We start from the raw sequence: 22,106 nt of genomic DNA on the forward strand, positions 1-22,106 counted from the left end.
GCACATTCCAGTTTGATGAAAAAAGGTAGCCAGTTTCCTGGAGAGAGAGTTGCTGTACTAAGCATATATATATATATAGTAACAAAGTAGGGGTGCCTTGCTACAATTCGGGACCTTCTTGATTGTAAAAGAAACATTTACTGGACCACAGAGGTTGTTTAAACAGGACAGGGCCTGTATATTTATTCATAAACCCCAAACAAAACAAACAAAAGCCTAACTCCTCAAAGGAGTACTAACTAAACACACAGGAACACCCTGACTACAAGTGGGACAGCTAGGCCGTTTCCCCACCAAACAATAAACAAAAACCACACAGGTTTAATACAGCACACTTTTACCTCACGACTGCCAGGAAGCAGAGCACTCCTTTCTGCCTCCTTCTCCTCAGCAGCCCTGAGCAAACTGACTGCCTCTCTCAAATACCCTGCACCTGGTTCTAATTTAACAATGGCTACCAGGTGCAGGGGATAATTAATAATAAAACAATTAACAAATCAATTAAACAATAAACCGAATACAATTAAATTAAACAAATGTGCATTCCGCACATGTTTTTTTCTTCAGGGAGGCTTTAACCCCCTCCCTGCTGTCTTACAATATATATATATATATATATATATATATATATATATATATATATATATATATATATATATAAATTACTAGTGTAGATGTTTAATGTAGAAAAAGAATACCAGTCTTGTAATGAAGAAACTAAAAAGACTTAGAAAACCAGTACACAGTTTGACCTAGTTCAAGAAAAGACTAACAGTCAAGTCTTCTATCTAAAAATAAGTAAGCTCGATTCAAAGACACTCTTTAATCTAAAAAAAATATTCTAAAGTAATGAAAACAGAATACTTGAATCAACAATTTAAAGTCTTAAAACTGCTGCTATATTTCTAAGAGTGAAACAAAAGTATAGTTTAAATGGATTAGCAGTCATATATCTTATATGGAATAAGTATTAAGACTTGATCTAAAAGGAACACGAGTTAAATATGCTATAAAGACTGAAATAATACAGCTATTCGAATGTTGTATTTGAAAAAGCAAGACAAAAACAATGAAAGTAGTATAAACTGTAACATTAACAGTGAACTTGCTGAAGGAATACAAATAAGTTTGTGACTTCGTTTTTACCTGCTTATAGTAAAAGCAGTGTTGAAGATGACACATTGGTTTTTGGCCGATGAAGCGAGGATTTTTTTCTGATGGTCATCTATTTAAAAGCCAAGATCCTCTCTACTAGGAGCAATCTCGTTAATATTAATATTGACGAATGAAATACCGTTTGAATAACAGAAGATAGGAGTTTATATTAAAATAAACATTTCTCTATATATCACAAAAATTAATTAGAACCTGGCAAGAAGAGTTGGGGCACGTAGCATAGGATGGTTTTACTGAATTAAGCTAAAGATTGGTTTAAAATAATGAGATATTAGAAAATGTCTCATATTAATCAACCCTAAAAACTGGCAAAAGGAAAGGCTGTCTTAAAACCTGCTTCAACTGGATTTTATATGAACAGAGAATAAGAGGTCAGACTTAGTTCAGTCAGAATAACACTATGGCATTCTAATATATTAATGGTAGCCTGTATTTAGATGTACGTAACTGGACCTTCCATTAAAAGCTTAAATGACTTCATAACAGATCAACGGAGTAAAATAATATTACAATTTCTAGGAGCAACTGTTATACTGAAGTAACTGAATTAGAAATACATCTTATAATGCCATTTAAAACACTAGCCTTGGCAAGTAAATATGGTGTCTGAAACCTGCTTGTGCAGGCACATATTTAGGAACAGAGAGGTCAGGTTTAGTCCAAGCATGGTACAGTTAATTATAAGCATTATAGCTTAAATTTAAATGAAAATAACTGAAATAACCACTGTATGCTCAGTGATTTTATACAAGACCTGTGATAAACCCCATACAGCCTTTGTCCAATACTTTGTTAACACACTTGTATATGAAAGTAAACTCATCTGAAAGGTTGACAAGATATGCTGCTCAGAGGGAGTATATTGTAGACCCAGGTTAATATAATCACACAAAAAGTTGATGTTATATAAAAAACAGCATCCTATAAAAGCCCAGGGCAAGACCCCATTCGATACCATTGATTGTGATCTTGTAAGCTGACGTGGTCCATGCTCTGAGGGTCTCTGAAAAACTCACTGCTGTTCAGAAGTCTCTATCTTTTGTAGACAGTTCTTATTTTGCATATATCCTACAATACTCTTCCATATACTGGAAGGTAAGCATATATTTGAATTTAATATCTCTTTTATATTGGATGTATTGCTATAAGGTATAGAAATGATGTGGTAGTTTTAAGAGAGTGATATATTGAATGCTTTAGAACATAGCTGTGGGTGTTTCAGGGTCATTTTGCATGGCTGGCCTGAGGGCTAAGCATATAATTAACCATATCTGTATTAATATATATATAACCGTGTATAACCAACCAATCATATTTTTAAAGCATTTAATAAACTGAAAGGTCACTACTACTGCTCTGATTTGTTAAAACTTGAAATTAAATGAGTCTGTGTGATTTTCTTGATTATTAAAAAGTTGTACATATAGCACGCCCAGTTTTGAACATCTCTGTCCTCCTTAAACGTCTCCCCTGAGTTTAGGAGTGTGCTTAGAGCATATATATATATATATATATATATATATATATATATATATATATATATATATATATATATATATATATATATATAAAAAGTAAAATGAGTATGTGCAATTCTGACATATCTCTCCATTTAATACGTGCATTTTTGTGAATTAATTTCAATTTTTTTATATCCATAATATGTACATTTTTATCCATTAATAACCAAAAATGATCAATTACCACATTCTGATTGTGAATACTACACAAATTTGGTTTTGAGTAGTTATGTAATTGTTTTGAGCCTCTGTATCTGCAAGCACCTCAAGGTGATCGATGGCTTCAGATTGCTAATGAATGTGGAATTATCCAAACTGCATTGGTGCTATTGATGGGAAACGTGTCGCTGTCCAGGCACCCCCCAACTCAGGATCAGAGTATTTTAATTATAAAGGGGGGTTGGGATATTGCTTCACACTTGTTGACATCAGCAGCAGTGGTCGTTGAAGCGAATGGGGCATTTTAGCAGTCTGAGTTGGGCAAGGCGCTGGAACAGAATAGGCTAGCTGTCCTATTGTCAAGAGATGAAACCTTCCCCCTGAAGCCTTACCTCATGCGACCCTACCCTGAAAAGCATCTGCCAATCTGCGTGTTTATAATGCCAGGCACTCGTGTGCCCGACATGTAATTGAAAATGCCTTTGGTATTTTGGTGGCCAGATGGGCAGTGTTCAGCAGGCCAATGCAGATAAAACCTGAAAAAGCTATTTCCGTTATGCAGGCAGCAGCCTACCATAAATCTAAATTTACTGTCCCATTTACTAACAGAGAATGCATTAGTTTATGTGCACACTATTTGGCTAATTTACATAAGATAGCGTGCACACTACATGTATTGTGAGCAATAATTTAATGTGCACGTTTATGTCCAAGACTTACTGTGATAGCATACACCCTGTCCCTGTGTGTATTTTGTATTATTTTGTATTATTAATATTTAAAATGTATGGTTTAGTGTGTAAAAACACAATGTTTTATTGTTAATTATTTTACAGCATGTATGGGGTTAAAATTCCCTATCCATGCTAAACTCGTGCAGAATGTGACTGTATCCAGTTTGATTAATTTATTACTAATCTGGAGACAGTCACATGTATAAAAACCTGCAGCTTTGGCTGAATGAGGTTAGTGTGTTCAAAGGCGGAACAAGAGATGTGAGTCGTGAGATAAAGAAATATTGAAAACAATTGCTACCCGTACTGGTTTTACACAAGCACAATACTTGTTTTTTCTGTGTCTGTTTTGTCTGTTTGATTTGGCCATCATGCTGTTTCATTTTGTATAAGTGTTTCTGTTTTGTTTAAAACTTGTATTTGTTTATTTAATAAATCTGCACACCACCGCATTCAACCACAATACTGTGTCCTACATTTCCTGGTCTGACGTCACCCATCAGCTATCCTGTTTGCACTTACCCATGACCAACGTGATATAAAAAGCCCCAGCTGTCCAGGCATATCTTTTTGTCAGTGGCTTATTGCGAAAGGTGGAGATAGCTTACATTGACCAAAAATGAGTGATCAACAGACACAGCCCTCCACAGGAGACAGGCAGAGAATGCAAACTAAAACTGCACGCAGAGGAGTTAGGAATTAATAATAGATTCGGTCCAGTATTTTATTTAACCACTCTGTTATTTGTACCAATGTGTGGCAGGATGGCTGGGTGGGTGGCGTCCCAGACCAGGAAATGAACTCCGGGGTGAGTCGCCACTGCGCTCTTTCTTTTATTTAATCAAATAAACTTGAAATAATAAGCAAAAGACTTGTACAATAACACACAAAACAAAAGGCATGATGGCCAAAACATACAGTATAGACATATATATATATATATATATATATAATATATATATATATATATATATATATATATATATATATATATATATATATATATATATTATATATATATATATATATATATATATATATATATATATATATATATATATATATATAACCAAACAAATATCATACTTGTCCTTCCAGCACGAGTAGCAATTGTTTACCTTTCATTTATTCTCCTTCACTCTCTCTCCCATTCTTTCTACTTTCAACCCTCCCTCCTTCTGAGTGGCTGATGTGCTTTTATATACGTGGCCATCTTCAAATTAGTAAGCACTTATTCAATTCGGAGATGGCCACAATCTGCACAAGTTTAAAGGGACGGAGATTTAACCCATCCACGCTGCAAAACAATAATTTCCTTTACATAACAACAAAACAAACAATTTAAATAATAATAATAATAATACTAATAATAATACTACTACTACTAATAATAATAATACAAAAACAAAACAAAATAAATGTAGGCGCGGGCGTACCCCGTCACACAATGTACTTCACGTTTAATATAACCTGTTATTTACATGTAATTTTCACTGCTCTATATGAAAACTTTAATGCAAATAATGCCTCCCTGATGCCAGATATATTTCAGCCCAGAAAAATAGGTTTAAATCAGTGGTTAAAGTCTGGTTTCCAAACTAACTAATTATCGCTAAGGTGCACACTACGATTACCGCCCTTTAGTAAATACGGTGTGAATAAATCTCATCTCATTATGGGGTGCTTCATTTAAATACATTATCATGCATTACCATATACATCACATATTCATTCTGATTACCAGAGTGTGGCACAATAAAATCAGTCTGTGCCATAATATGCTCACTATTTTGAATAAAATTGCAATAGTAAATACAGAAATCATGAACGTGCACACTTGCAGTTATGGTGCACCATAATGTTTAATGCCCTTTCATAAATGAGGCCTATAGTGTATATATCTATTTATTGTGGGTGTATGAATACCACAAATCTGTAAAGCTACGTTTCTATATTTTCTAATGTCTGTTTTGAATGGTTGAATTAACTTTTTTTTAATAGCTACTTTGTTTCTCTAAACAATTAAAATAAAAAAAATAAAAAACTTTTTCTGTGAATGGAAATACTTTGTTTTATTGACCAAACACACACAAAAGAGATACGTATTAACACACGCCCCCAGAGATCTTTCACATGGTAAGCACAACTGAACCACACCAACACCCCACCTCATGCCGACAACGACTCAGCATCACCATGCTGTAAAGTGTTTTCAGCCAATCAGAGTGCTGCATTTTTGTCCTTTCCTGAATTTTCCTTCCTAAAAAAGAATAAACACAGTGTGTTGCCATCGAGACAGAACAGCAACTACAGTCAGTGCATTTACATAGCACTTCAAATCCTGTTCAAATCCGAGTAATCAGATTCGAAAATTCTGCCATGTAAACTCTGCAATCAGATTTGGGAATCGGATTTCTCTCCGTAATCCCATTCCAGGTTATCGGATTTGCGGATGTGGGTTACCCGATTCAAATCCTTTTCAAATCCAATCTCGCTGCCTTGTAAACGTGGTGATCGGATTACAATATTATGAATCCTTTTCAAATCCGATCTCGCTGCCTTGTAAACGCGGTGATCGGATTACAATATTATGAATCCTTTTCAAATCCGATCTCGCTGCCTTGTAAACGTGGTGATCGGATTACAATATTATGAATCCTTTTCAAATCCGATCTCGCTGCCTTGTAAACGTGGTGATCGGATTACAATATTATGAATCCTTTTCAAATCCGATCTCGCTGCCTTGTAAACGTGGTGATCGGATTACAATATTATGAATCCTTTTCAAATCCGATCTCGCTGCCTTGTAAACGCGGTGATCGGATTACAATATTATGAATCCTTTTCAAATCCGATCTCGCTGCCTTGTAAACGCGGTGATCGGATTACAATATTATGAATCTTTTTCAAATCCGATCTCGCTGCCTTGTAAATGCGGTGATCGGATTACAATATTATGAATCCTTTTCAAATCCAATCTCGCTGCCTTGTAAACGCGGTGATCAGATTACAATATTATTTTGGCAGTGCACGTCTACTAAAAATCAGAGAGCAGTCCTGCGCATGAGCGGTTGTGTGTGTTTGGGTTGATGAGCATGATGTCTCGTCAGAAGGAAGCAGCTTACTACTGGAGTGACGAGGAAACTGTTTTTTTAATAAAATGTCTTGATAAATTAAATGGGATGGGGTCTCTGACACACAGGTGTATATCCTTTGGGCTCATAAATGGCTTTACCATTTCGCAGAGCTTTTCAAATGACACTCGTGTCATACAGAAATTCTCTCTCCGACCTGCATCTGTAAGTTTCGTAAGTACAGTTATGTACCACCAATCCCTACCTCTTTGTTTGACCCATACAGTACAACTGGGCTCACTGAAAGCAACAGCTGTACGTAACAAAATTGGGGTGTAATCGTCAGTATGGCCCTGTCTGTCTTGCTCTAGAGCTAAACACTGACATCGGAAAAGCATGAGCATTCCAAGGATCGCATTAATGTTTAATTGCATCAACATCATCAATGTTGAAATGCACATTAGGAAAAAAGTATAATCGATCTGCATCCTGTGAAATAAAGAGAATAGCTGTAGCTTTGAAGGCTTGACTGCTGGCTCTGCGTCTACAGTTTCTAAAAACGTCATCGTTAGCATTTAACCCCTATCAGGTAAGAAAATGAATCAAGAAAATACTTTTTTTTAATAAATGATTTTATGTATATAAACAAATATAACAACAAGATAACATATCTCTAAATTCTGCAATTTATAAGTAGGGAAATCCGATTACATCAATGCCATGTATACCGAGATAACTATCGCTTGGCTTATCCAATTGCCAAGTAAACTCTGTATTCCAATTCCAAAATCTGATTCCGTGGAATCCGACTACAAAGAAATCCGATTACTTCATACCATGTAAACGTAGTGAGTGACAGCCAAATAATCCAAAACAACAATAAAGCTACAAATAAACCTATTTGAAATACTTAAACCAGGGGAAAAACCAGCTCACAAATCTGTTATGCTGGTTCCATTTCTAATCATTTTACTCTCACAATCACTACAACTAATCATTATTCATCCCCTAAACATGGTGTATAAACATACACTTTTGACAACACAGGCAGTTCAAAAAATAAAACATCAATAACAATAATAACACCGTGTAACAATTTTTTTTTTTTTTTGGTTCCTGGGTAGTAAGTGTTATTTCCTAATTGCTTATGCCTCAAAAGTATAGAAAATGGCTATTATTCCCCACAAACTTTGCTTTTGTGACCAGGACAGTGATATTTTGAAATTTACCTATTTCCAATGAGAAAACGGGCAAATTTGTGTCTTTTCGTTCACATAAAGTCAGAAAAAAACAACATATGAATCCAAATTAACATGTATTTATACTAAAGTAATACAAAAATGACTACAAAAGATTTAGAAGTGAGTAGTTTTTTTAGATTTACGATTATACTGTAAATCACTTTCACGAATCATCCCCCAAATGTAGTCTCCCATCATGTTCTCGTTATACTGTCCTTGGTAGCGGCGTTCAAAGTCCAGTATATCCTGGTGGAAGCGCTCGCCTTGCTCCTCTGAGTACGCTCCCATGTTCTCCTTGAATTTATCAAGATGAGCATCAAGGATATGGACTTTGAGGGACATCCTACAGCCCATTGTGCTGTAGTTCTTCACCAGAGTCTCAACCAGCTCCACATAGTTTTCGGCCTTGTGATTGCCCAGGAAGCCCCGAACCACTGCGACAAAGCTGTTCCAAGCCGCTTTCTTCTTACTAGTGAGCTTCTTGGGGAATTCATTGCACTCCAGGATCTTCTTTATCTGTGGTCCGACGAAGACACCGGCTTTGACCTTTGCCTCAGACAGCTTAGGGAAGAAGTCTTGAAGTTACTTGAAGGCTGCCGACTCCTTATCTAGAGCTCTGACTAATTGTTTCATAAGGCCCAATTTGATGTGCAGTGGTGGCATCAGCACCTCCCGGGGGTCCCAGCCGTACTCATCATACTTCAAGGCGTCCAGCAAGGTCTTGATGCTGTTGTAATCCTCTTTGAGGTGCACCGAGTGAGCCAGGGGAAGAGACGGGTACTTGTTACCATTATGGAGCAGCACGGCTTTGAGGCTCCTGGATGAGCTGTCAATGAAGGACAGTATAACGAGAACATGATGGGAGACTACATTTGGGGGATGATTCGTGAAAGTGATTTACAGTATAATCGTAAATCTCAAAAAACTACTCACTTCTAAATCTTTTGTAGTATTTTTGTATTACTTTAGTATAAATACATGTTAATTTGGATTCATATGTTTTTTTTTTCTGACTTTATGTGAACGAAAAGACACAAATTCGCCCGTTTTCTCATTGGAAATAGGTACATTTCAAAATATCACTGTCCTGGTCACAAAAGCAAAGTTTGTGGGGAATAATAGCCATTTTCTATACTTTTGAGGCATAAGCAATTAGGAAATAACACTTACTACCCAGGAACAAAAATTGTGTTACATAGTGTAATATAAGGAATAAACTCTTGTGGCAAGATAATAACGAGACCAGAAGCCTGAGATACAATTACATTATTTTTATTGCACACTTTGGAGTACTTTATTTGTTATAATTAGTTGTAGCCATTTACAATAGCTTGAAGAAGTCGCACATATGGTCATTTCCCTTCCCTTGTTTTTTGTAATGCTTTTGTTTTGCCGCAAGTCTGTAATTGCTTTAGTTTTTGTGAAGTCTGTTTGGCTACCGTAGTAAATTGAACTTTCATATTTGTGTCGCGTTAAATACCTGTCTTCATGATTCGTTTTCATGATTTTCAACGAACACGTCTCTGTTTTCATCCATAACATTTTGAAATCTGGTCGTCATTTTCATTAACTGACAGTTTGTGTGCTGTTGTGAAGTCAGCTCAGGTCTCGGTGTAACTTACCCTCTACTTTTAACACTGGGAGAGTACAATGTATTTGCAGGGGGTAAAATGCAACATAACCTTGAAGTCATGAGTAATCCCATTTTAACTGCAATGTTACTTTTAACTACTATACAAAAACTTAGTATTAAAATAAAACCAGAGGCAACAGCTATTCTTATTTACTTTATTGACCACAGCCAATACGACTTTGATGAGCACAGAAACAGAATATACCGGATATATAAAGATAAGCACAGAAACATAACTTCTATTTTAACATTAAATTCATAACCTTAAACTTCAATATAAAGTCATACAGATAAATAATGAAGACAACATTTTGCAAATCAAAGGTACGCACAGTGCGTAACATGCATATGGCTGCGGGCGCTAATAACAGAGGGGAAAATGTAACTACAGTCGGCACTCACATATCTGATCCTATAAAACTTTGACTTCAGTGATGGTTAAAAGAGTGTGACGCATATCTGATTATTTCATTTTGGCCCGTTCCAACCCATGTCTGTTTTTCAGTGAACACGAAAAAGATACAATGTCAAAAATACATTGCTGAAAGGACTGTTTTAAAATAAGTAGGCTTCCATTTAGATGTATTCTAGTTGGTTTTGTTGGTACAGTATTGTATTTTCAACAGAAGTAGTATTTTAATTCAAAACAATATGATTCTGAAAATATCACTTGCTAAAAGAGACGACACACGGACTGTAATACCGTATATATTTTTAAATACGGTACCTATTGTAGCAGTATGTAAAATTACCCGTGACCCAACAGCAAAATTAAATCAAAATGTTACCCATGCACAGAACTGCGTAAAACGTAAAAGATAAAAAACAACAACACAGTTTCCAGAATTAAAACAGTATCCAAAGTCAGTATTCAAATTTGCAGAATATAGTGCTCGATAAGGCCCTAATGTCACCGTTCACTTGCAAATGAAAATGCACAAAAGCAACATTATATAAAACTATTTAATGATTAACTATTTTACATTCGAATAGCTGGTCTTGTCCATTTTATTTTGTGTTGTGTTTGTTTTGGCCCTCGAGCCATTATGTTTGTATTTTTGTTGAAAACCTTTTTGTTTTTTTGAAATATATGCGTCGCAGCACTTCCCTACCCCAGCCACATCAGTCTCCAGTGACTGAGGGAGAGCAGCACCAGTCTCCAGTGATGAGGGAGAGCCGCATCAGTCTCCAGTGACGAGGGAGAGCAGCACCAGTCTCCAGTGACTGGGGGAGAGCCGCATTAGTCTCCAGTGACGAGGGAGAGCAACATCAGTCTCCAGTGACTGAGGGAGAGCAGCACCAGTCTCCAGGGACGAAGGAGAGCAGCACCAGTCTCCAGTGACTGAGGGAGAGCAGCACCAGTCTCCAGTGACTGAGGGAGAGACGCATCAGTCTCCAGTGACGAGGGAGAGCAACATCAGTCTCCAGTGACTGAGGGAGAGCAGCACCAGTCTCCAGTGACGAGGGTGAGCCGCATCAGTCTCCAGGGACGAGGGAGAGCAGCACCAGTCTCCAGTGACTAAGGGAGAGCCGCATCAGTCTCCAGTGATGAGGGAGAGCCGCATCAGTCTCCAGTGACGAGGGAGAGCAGCACCAGTCTCCAGTGACTGAGGGAGAGCAGCACCAGTCTCCAGTGACTGAAGGAGAGCCGCATCAGTCTCCAGTGACGAGGGAGAGCTGCACCAGTCTCCAGTGACTGAGGGAGAGCAGCACCAGTCTCCAGTGACTGAGGGAGAGCAGCACCAGTCTCCAGTGACGAGGGAGAGCAGCACCAGTCTCCAGTGACTGAGGGAGAGCAGCACCAGTCTCCAGTGACTGAGGGAGAGCAGCACCAGTCTCCAGTGACGAGGGAGAGCAGCACCAGTCTCCAGTGACTGAAGGAGAGCCGCATCAGTCTCCAGTGACGAGGGAGAGAAGCACCAGTCTCCAGTGACTAAGGGAGAGCAGCACCAGTCTCCAGTGACAAGGGAGAGCAGCACCAGTCTCCAGTGACTGAAGGAGAGCCGCATCAGTCTCCAGTGACGAGGGAGAGCTGCACCAGTCTCCAGTGACTGAGGGAGAGTCGCATCAGTCTCTAGTGACAAGGGAGAGCAGCATCAGTCTCCAGTGACTGAGGGAGAGCAGCACCTGTCTCCAGTGACCGAGGGAGAGCCGCACCGAGGGAGAGCCGCATAGCTGCAGAAGTCAGACAACAGCACTCTGCAGACGATGATGATGATGGTGTCGATGACACTGATGAAGAACAGGAAGTCCCAGCACCTCGCTGTGCTGCGATCTTAATTTCAGCAGCAAAAGGATTGTGATGTGCTACTGGGTTTGAATGATTTGGAAACTAAAATACTGAAGAAAATCTCAAAATCAAAATCTCAGAAGAAAAAAACTGATTATTTAGTCTAAGATGTTAACCATTTTTTTTGGGGGGGGGGGAGGTGGCAGTCAAGAAAAGGAATATTATATATATATATATATATATATATATATATATATATATATATATATATATATACCTGTATATCTGTATATATTTATTTTTACTCTGTTGTTGATGGTGTTGTGCAAGCTAAAACTAATGGTTACAGTATTTCATTTATAACTAGGCTTTCTACTTTTCAATATTAATCGGTAAAGTTCGTTAAACATCAAATTCCCCCAAAATAAAAAAATTATATACGATAAACGTATATTTATTTTCTTACCAAAAATAATCATTTAGAAATCCTTTCTAGTTTTTGTAGTTTTTATACTTGCTGTCTGGCCCGTTCCGCTCTGAATGGCTGGGGGTCGCTGTCAGTCATCTCAGTGGTCCATTAGTACTGTAGTTTCACCCTGTTCTGACAGACCTCTGACGGCTCCAACTTGGGGTGGTCTGGGAAGACAGAGGAGTACGCGGATCCTGGCCAGACCGCTGCACATCCCTGCACATAAATATGCTGGAGTGGCGAGTGGTCTCCCTTGCTCTCCACCACTTCCTCCCAATGCTGAGCGGTACACATGTGTTGATCCGGATGGACAACACGACAGTGGTAGCGTATGTCAACCACCAGGCCATTAACATGTGCTCAGAGGAACTTGCTGTCCCTACGGGTGACGCACATTCCCGGAGTGGTGAACTGGGCAGCAGACCTCCTCTCCAGGAAAAGCCCACATCTGTCAGAGTGGCGACTCCACCCTCAGATAATGGAGCGCATTTGGGAACGGTTCGGGAAGGCGTAGGTCAATCTCTTCGCCTCGACAGAGATGACGCATTGCCCCCTGTGGTACTTCCTCCACCGCTTAGGCGGTCCACTCAGCATAGACACCCTAGTGCACAAATGGCCCAAAGCTTTTTTGGACGCATTCCTGCCTATTCTCAAAAAAGTACGGTTAGAGGAAGCATCAGTTCTCCTAGTGGCCCCCCAAGTGGCCCAGGAGAATCTGGTTGTCGACCCTGTGCCAGCTTTTACATGGCCAGCCCTGTGAGATTTCACTGTGCATGGATCTCTTCAGTCAGGTGAAAGGCACTCTTTGGCACCTGGAAAAGGGCAGGTTCCGACTATGGGTCTGGCCCCTGAAAGGGACCGCTGGTTAGCCCTAAGGCTATCAGATGTGGTTGTGGGTATGTTGCAGAGTGCTAGGGCAGACTCCACTAGGTCTTTGTACACCTATAAGTGGAGGTATTTCTAAGCTTGGTGACTGGCTGGAAGCCATGACCCAATATCTTGCCCTATGCCAGTCATCTTACAGTTTCTGCAAGAACTGTTTGCGGCTGGTAAGTCACCTTCCACTTTGAAGGTGTATTTAGCGGCTATATCTGCATGCCATGCCTCCGTAGATTCGGTGTTTCCGGGTGCGCATTTCTTGGCTACCCGATTTCTTAAAGGCGCTCGGCGAGTATGCCCTCCCAGGAGGACTGTTCTCCCCGAATGGAGCCTTAATATTGTACTGGAGGCTCTCACGAAGGCCCTGTTTGAGCCCATACACTCCATAGAGTTGAAGTACCTGTCTATGAAGACAGCCTTCCTCCAGGCTATCACCTCCACTAAGCAGGTCAGTGAGCTGCAGGCGCTGTCTGTGCACAGCTCTTGCATGTGTATTTGGAGGATGGCAGCAGGGTGTCTCTGCGCACCAACCCTGCTTTCCTCCCCAAGGTGATCACAGCCTTCCACATTAATCAGTCTGTGGAACTGGAGTCCTTCCATCTATCTCCGTTTTGTAATATGGTCCCAGGACTGGATTACATCTTGAGGGCCAGAGTTGAGTATGTTGTAAGTTATTCACAATATTTCCATACTGTCCCAGTTCAAGGATTAAAAAATCTGGTCACCTTATCCATTGTACACATGCTCGACTCAAAATCTCCAGCTTCCGGTTTTAAAACCAGCAGCATCCGGTTACATTGAGAAAAACAGCTTGACTCGATTTCACATGTGTTGCTATACATCAAAATAAACCAGGGAACGCAAGCACTTTGATAGCCATAACAGTTACACTAAGCTATTTATTATGTTTTGAAACCGCACATACTGTATTGCACAAAAAAAAATCCTGAGGTTCGAACATGCAACCCGCTGCGCCTCTGGGTAGCTGTTGAAATGTATTTAATTTTTATTTAAACTGACATAAATTAATAAATGGCAAGCCAGGAAAATACATGTCATTAATTGATTTGGTTGATGTTTTTATCCTGAGCAATTGATATTTGTATAGGCCTACCCATATATTATAAAAAAAAAAAAAAGTCATTAAAAAAAAAAAAATAGTATACTGATAGCCTATTAGTGAAACAATATGACACTCGTGCGCCACCACTTAGTGTTTGCATTTGGCAGTATAGGTCAGTGGTGTAATGATTAGGGCACTTCACTACATACTAGAGGGACATAGGTTCAATCCCTGGTGGGGGACACACTGCTCTTTTACCTGTTGCTCCAGAAAAAATATTGATTCCACTTTAAACATAACGTTTTAAGCTTTCTTAGACCGAATGTGAAAAAAACGTAAATACCTCTTATACTCATTGAGATATATTAAGATATAAGTCGTCAAACTAAGGTAAAATTTGTCCTTCTTCTTTATCATCATCATCATCATCATCATCATCATCATCATCTTCCGTTCCTTACTTTTTGTATGTAGTGATCTTGGAAAACAATAACTAAAGAACAGGATATGTACCAGTCATGGCATTTCACATGTTGGTCAACATCTAATTAAACCAGAGAAATCAAGCACTTTGACATACATACCAGTTATATTACGGAATTTATTTATGTTTTAAAACAGCACATATCGGGGGACACATTGCTCTTTTACCTATTGCTCTAGAAAAAATACATTGGTAATTGTATGTAAAAAAAAAATGACACAATTGCCCTGGATATTGTCTGCTAAGAAATATATTAATAATCTTCAAGCCTGATTAGTGCTTGGTTTTAAATATCAGCCCTGTTATCAACGTGTATGAACATTTTAAAAGTGTTACAACTCAAACAGGTCTAAGAGTATATAAAATAAAAGCCACAAGGTGTTTAATTCCTAAACACATTTAGAATCATAAATTAAGTGTGACAAATAGCCTACGTGTTTTAAAGTTAAACACCCGGTTTATAGGCTATGTCTTAGTGATAATATTTATTTCAATTCATCATATAGCCCCAAAGGAATCAGTATAGCATTTGGCTCTGAGAAACATATTCTTGAAAACACCTATCATGCCTGCTGCCATGTTTTGTTGGATTTGTTAAGAAAACAATGTTGTTTCTCACACCACATTGTGGGAAAGTTTGCAAGAAAGTGGACACTTCTATGACTTCTTCACTGCAAGCTGCATATTACACATTTCTTCGTTGGATTGATGAAGTAAATGTACGAATGGTATGGGCACTGGAGATTCAGTGAAAAACTTCAGGGATTTTCTGCATTCTACCAATTGAATATCGACCAGCAACATACCGTACGGAAAGTCACTATTTACTGTGTTTCATTTTATTGTGCTATTGCTAGGTTATGTTGCTATTAAACAAGACAATTTTACCAGCAAGGCATTTTGCTCATTTTGCATTATTTACAAGTCTGCATTATTAATACTCCATTAACTATGTATTGTAAATGCATTACGCTGCTTGTATAATTAGAAGACCCCAGACAGCTTTTCTTTCAGTTTACCGAGTGTAAAACTGTACAAACTGAGACGTGCAACTTTAGGCATTAATATACTTTCACATATTTTATTTAGTTCCAATACTTTATTAAACCAACAACCTGCAAATACTGTTAATATATCAATGCTTCTTCCTTAGCGATATAAAAGATTTCAACATGTTTAGGCAGGAAAGCATTTTAAAATAAAATAAAGTTTCTCTCAGCCTATTTACAAACAACATACATTATATTTGGACATTTCAATTCAATTATAATTATAATAAGCAGGGAGTGACATTAAATTTGACTGTATTATGGATACATCTGTCTTCTTTTCATACATTTAGTCTGTAAAACCAAATAATTTGTGACAGGTTTAATATCTAGGTACGTATATATAGCAAAATAGAAGTGTTCTATTCCTAAACAGCAGTGTTGATATGTCATTAGGCAAAACACTGGTGTTTATGCATTTGGAATTCTACATAATTCTTAAACGTTATGGGTTTAATCTCTGCCCTATTTGTTAGTTTGTTTGCTATAGTCTATAGTTTAATGTTGTTTTTTTCTATCTATTTTTGGTTCTACTATTTCACATACACAACAAGATTGATAAACACTGTTTTATGTAACATGCTTCTGATATTGGTACATACCTGGAAATTACTATTAACTACGTGACTACTGTGTTTATGTTGCCATTATATAAACTATATTCTTTCTATGTCACCTTGGTAAAGGCCTGTGCCAAATTCATGATAATAAATTGCTCAATTAACAAATGTTGTATGCCAAAGTATTTGAAATGCATTTAGCATTTGTGACAGATTTGCATTTGTATTTACTTTGGTTGTACATACATGACATTTGCATTTGCAATGAGCAAATTCCAATTTTCAAATACATGCAGTCATTTACATTTAAATGTAAATGCATTTGACCCCATGTCTGTTTGTATCACATTATGCTTATGGATACTCATACAATGAAATTAAGGATTATAATTTCTTTCCTACAGGGGCTTATAGCCAGCCTGAAATACTAGAACCATCATGTCTTTCACCAGAAAACAACAAAGACAATGATGTGAATACCACTTGAACCACCAAAAGGATATGGATCCCAACCACAATTTCAGCAATCTCCAGACCGATCACAGCACGTTGAGAGTTACTATCGTGCAAATGTCCATGTAGCATCTCCTGACCAATCACAGCCCATTGAGAGTTATTATCACACAACTGTCAATGTAACATATTCAGAATGGAATCCACCCATTCAGGAATACCATCGCACAACTATCCAAGTAAGATCTCCAGAGCGAACACAGCACATTCAGGAATGTCATCGCACAACTGTCTAACACATTCCAGCAGGATCAGCATCGCAATGAACCACAGGCCAGAGCCCAACAGAAATAACGTCATTGGGACCAACAACTAAACAGACAAACTCAACAACACAAACAGCCAGATTAGTATTACTTGGAGACACAGCACAAAACACAACAGCAGAAAGCACGACTTTATCAAGAACCAGAGCCGCAGAAATTTCTATTCAAGCACAACACCAATCATGCCCCAATACAACACCACACCAGTCATGCCCCAAAGTTTAAAACAGAACAGCAAGGAATTTACAAACCACAGCCAGACCGAAAACAACAACTGCAGGAACATTGCCGAAAGACCTAGAACCAAAACAACGAAAACAATTACAACCCAACCATCAGGACCCACATATCCAAACACAAAGGCAACAAGAACAGCTTCAATCAGAGGCAAAGAGACTTCAGGAGCGTGAAAGCTACCATAAAAACCCAGAGTCAAAGACTGCTGCTGTACCCTTGAGCAAGGTACTTTACCTAGATTGCTCCAGTAAAAACCCAACTGTATAAATGGGTAATTGTATATAAAAATAATGTGATATCTGTATAATGTGAAATAATGTATAATGTGATATCTTGTAACAATTGTAAGCCGCCCTGGATAAGGGTGTCTGCTAAGAAATAAGTAATAATAAATTATGCTGACAAATATATCCTTGTAAGAGCTAAAAGAAGACACAACTAGAACATTTGCTACAGAGTGAAACAATTAGTAAACACATACAAAAAGAAAAACATTTTAAGACTCCAACGCCAAAAACAATACTACGTCACACGACTAGTGAAAAACTTAAAAGGCAGGAGTGATGCTTCAAAACTCATGACAGCAACACATCTTGTTGATCTTTCCATCAAGGTCTCTTTGAAAATGCAGAACAACCTACAACGTCTGTTTACTGCACTACAAAGCAGCACATGTGTCTTTCTTAAACACATTCTCACACAGGACAATCATCAATCTCCCAACAAGCAGAGATGATATGTGGCCCAAGTCAACACACACCTCACACTGAGGCCTACTTTTGGGAAGCCACATATAATAGCACTTTTCTATCATGCAATCCCATTGATGAAAAAGGCCAGTGTCATATAGAAATGACAAACGGGACTGTTACAAAGAGACAGAATGCTAAGTTTACTGCTGTGCAGAAGAACAAAATTACTGTGGACAACAGGACTGACCAATTATCTTCCATCATACACCAGGGACAGGGTGTTGATTCAGGACACTATGTGTCTGTTCTTGCAGTGAGTGCTACTGGAAAATGGGTGTATACAAATGACACACTCATTGAAGTCAAACCATAGCCAAAAAATGCAAAGGACATGTATATGGACTTTTATGAAGAGGTCTAATGCTTTACAAATTACTTCTATTGGGCTAAGTTCATAACTCCAGTATATCAAGGAGAATACTGTTTTGTTTCAAGCATTATAATCTCTTAGATCAAGTTACCACTGATGGATGTACATTTGCAACCAAAATAAAAAAATCTTTACACTTACAACACTGTCAAAAAAGTCCCTTACATACCACTATCATACTTTCAAATCTTTTCTCATTACTGGTATTTTACTTGACTTATTACTCTCGTGGCTTGCCTGTCTGTCTGTCTACTATACACATTCTCAAATGTCATCTTATTAGGATGAGCAATGTTATCACTGCCCCCCCGCCCCCCTTTTCTGCTGAAGATCATTTGGTTCTTTGCTGGTATTTTAGACTTCATTTTTTTTTAAAGACCGCACCATAGATATCTGAAAATATAACTTTTAATGACAAACATGTATGAAGATGCTGAAAAAAAGAAAACTCCTCCCAAGTAACATTTTACCTGTCGTCTTTTGGTTGAATTCTAAATACACATTTTCATGCATCTTTTTTAAGAATGATATTGCATATTTCATTTATTTTACCAGAACCAACAGATGACAATATTTGTCATTTTAAAGTCCATGAATTCAAAAAATATATATTTTTATATTTTAATAGAGTACAAAAATAAAGGAAGCTGAGGGAGAGTATGTATGCTGCCTGCTCAGAAATAGAAATGACCCAAAAGCTCAGTATAACCCATATGATCTTCAAGTAGTTTCTGCCAACACAGCCAGAAACAATATTCCGTACTGGACAGTGAGTGCTTCACACGTCTCCAAGGTAATTTTGTTAAACAATATACAGTATTAATAGTAGCGAAAGTGTTTTGAAATGTAAATCAGGATTTTTAACTCGACAAAATAACCAATTTACAAAGGGAGTTAAAGAAGCTCTTCAAACATAAGACAGATAGATCTTCACTTTCTGACATTTTTAATCACACATGTTACTGAAAAGGGTGTACAATGTACAGTACTTGTAATTAAACCATTACTGCTTGCTATATAGCACAAGTTACATTTAATAGTTTTGTCGCAGAGGTCCTCGAAGTTTTTTGGCCACATACACACATTGTATGTATTTTTCATATGGTTGCGCAAATTATATAAATGTAAAATAAAATGTCTTTAAAATACTGATTTATAAAATGTCACAAAATCTAAGATTTAGTGTACAGGGTATTATATTGAAATTATATTGAAATTACCTTAGTTTATATTACAAGTGTACATCACAATTTCATTATTTCATGTTAGTTGGGGTGTGAAGCACACCACTGTGGTCTTGCTGGTAGAACTTTGCTTATCAGGATTTCTGTTATAATGGGTTTATATTGGGATCTTATTACTCATTTTAATCTCAAGGAAAATACTAATTGATGGTTGAAGGTACTTTTTCAATAGTAATGAAGGTGAATGTTGTACAATTTCTTGTTTAATGCTTTTAGGTCACATCCAAATATGAAGAAATAATCCATGTAATGGACTGGCTACAGGAGAGACATCTGCTCTACCCGATTGTGAGGCGTGTGAGTAATAATGGAATTTCCAGACAGTACTTTACGTGTAAAATTTTTTACTTTATTCATATTTACACGGAAAAAAAATAAACAAACAAAAGAAGGATGTGAGGGAGGGAGTGCTGGAGAAACAAAGCGAAAGGAACAGAAGCTTCTTAGTCCTCTTCTTGATATGCTGAATAAAAAAAAGAAAAGAATCAGAACTAAGAGAACAACGTTAGTAAAGCTTCCGTCCGTGAAAATAAAAGCAAAGAGAACCCGGCACTGCTTCTCTCCCTCCAGCCTTTCCTCCGCCTACACTTTGTGGGACCAACCCCGGACACAGTAGCACGTTCCCTTTAGTATGCAAAGCCCCGCCCCGGTAGTCAGTGGAACACCAATTCCAACTGACAGGTGTGGCTGGAATTTACATACTCGTACTTCCGCCCATCACCAAGGTGCCGCCCCTCATAAAGATGACTTTCGTCATGGTCACGAGATCTTGGTAAGGGAAGTCCCGAGTTGGTTTGATGCCTTCTACTGTCGGGAGGCTGAATTACAGACCGAAACCCCTTTGACTCATCACACGATCTTTAATTTACCAGTGTTTGCAAAATTCAGGTTGAAAACAAATTATTGTTATTTAAGTACAGGTCTGTGTTCGAAGGTTCGTTCGCTAGCCAGGAATTCGAAGGTAGTTTTTAAACCTTCAAAGGTTTGTCAGGTGGCATTCACGCACCGTATGCTTTTTTCCCCTTCATTTTTCTCTTAACAGAAACCGTTGGACAATGTGTGAATACTATAAATCAAACATTAAATGTCACTCACATGCAAAATTTGATCTTTTGATTTTTATAATGCATATTACATAAACAAATGTTGTTGAATTAAAATCCACTACCAAATCGTTATACGTAGCAACTCTATATGGTGCCGCTGACGCGTATGGAGCAGGGTATAGCATGTCTGAAGCACTGGGGCGGTACCTATGGTGGTTGTAGTTCTTCAGTAAAATATGTACTGAATACCTAGTGTACAAGACAGTGTAAGAGAAGTGCTATGGTAGAATATCTTTGAAACATGCAAAATATACACTAACACTAATCACTTTAATTTCGAAAACTGAGCACCGTATGCCACTCCCCCCTCTAGCTCTTGTTATTCAGAGGTAAATATTTAATTTCCTCATTTGCCAATCTCGACAGCAAAGTGTTGTATAGCGTGAGATGCACTGAAAGAAATGTATCGAAACCCCTCTGCTGTTTGGGATTTTTTTGTTAAATGCCCAGACGACCAAAAAAGTTGAATGCAAACTGTGCAAGTGACTGTTGGTGTATCATGGAGGCACAATCTCAGGCATCATTTGACCAGCGTAAGTTCATATTATTATCAGTATTATTATTAATATTTTTTAGTAGTAGTAAAATGTGACTGTGACTGTGACTGATAACCTGCTTGGAACGGTGACTGCTAAATAAAACTTTATTTTGCCTAAGTCCGCTGCAGTTGGTGCTGCGGCAATGCAAGCTTACTGTAACGCAAACAACATCAATAACGTGTAAATAAACAATGGGTATTTTTATTTTTATTTAAATTGTAAAAACTTAATTACTGTTCTATATAACATATTTTAAACTACATGTGAATGTTTTATTCCATTTATATGGATTACCTGTAAAATAATAGGATTTTCAATCAAATATAAACGTGTCACTATGATGACGTCACCAGTAAATTATGCAAATTATTACCATCGAGGTTCAAACCTTCCTTCGGTAATGTGTTCTGAACCTTCGAAGGTCAAAATACACCCTTTGTTGCAGTCCTATTTAAGTATATTAAAAATGTTAATTATCCATTAGTTTTGGATTTGATTTATTTGACAAAATGTATCATTATTTAACAAACCAGTCTGTTGTTCATGAATTCTTGGAGGCTGATTTTGAAAGCTTTTTTTTTTTTTTAAAAAAAAGATTAGTTTACCATTCCAAAATAATATTCATATTTTTGAAACCAAGAGGTATAAAAACAGCAAATTTTACACTGGAAAGTAAACAGTCATTCAGTCATTTAAAACTTGTATAATATATATATATATATATATATATATATATATATATATATATATATATATATATATATATATATATTGTAACAAATACACTCAGCTGTACTCTGTTCAACAG

The sequence above is a fragment of the Acipenser ruthenus genome, chromosome 6 (genome assembly GCF_902713425.1).
Source record: "Acipenser ruthenus chromosome 6, fAciRut3.2 maternal haplotype, whole genome shotgun sequence".
Taxonomy (NCBI): domain Eukaryota; kingdom Metazoa; phylum Chordata; class Actinopteri; order Acipenseriformes; family Acipenseridae; genus Acipenser; species Acipenser ruthenus.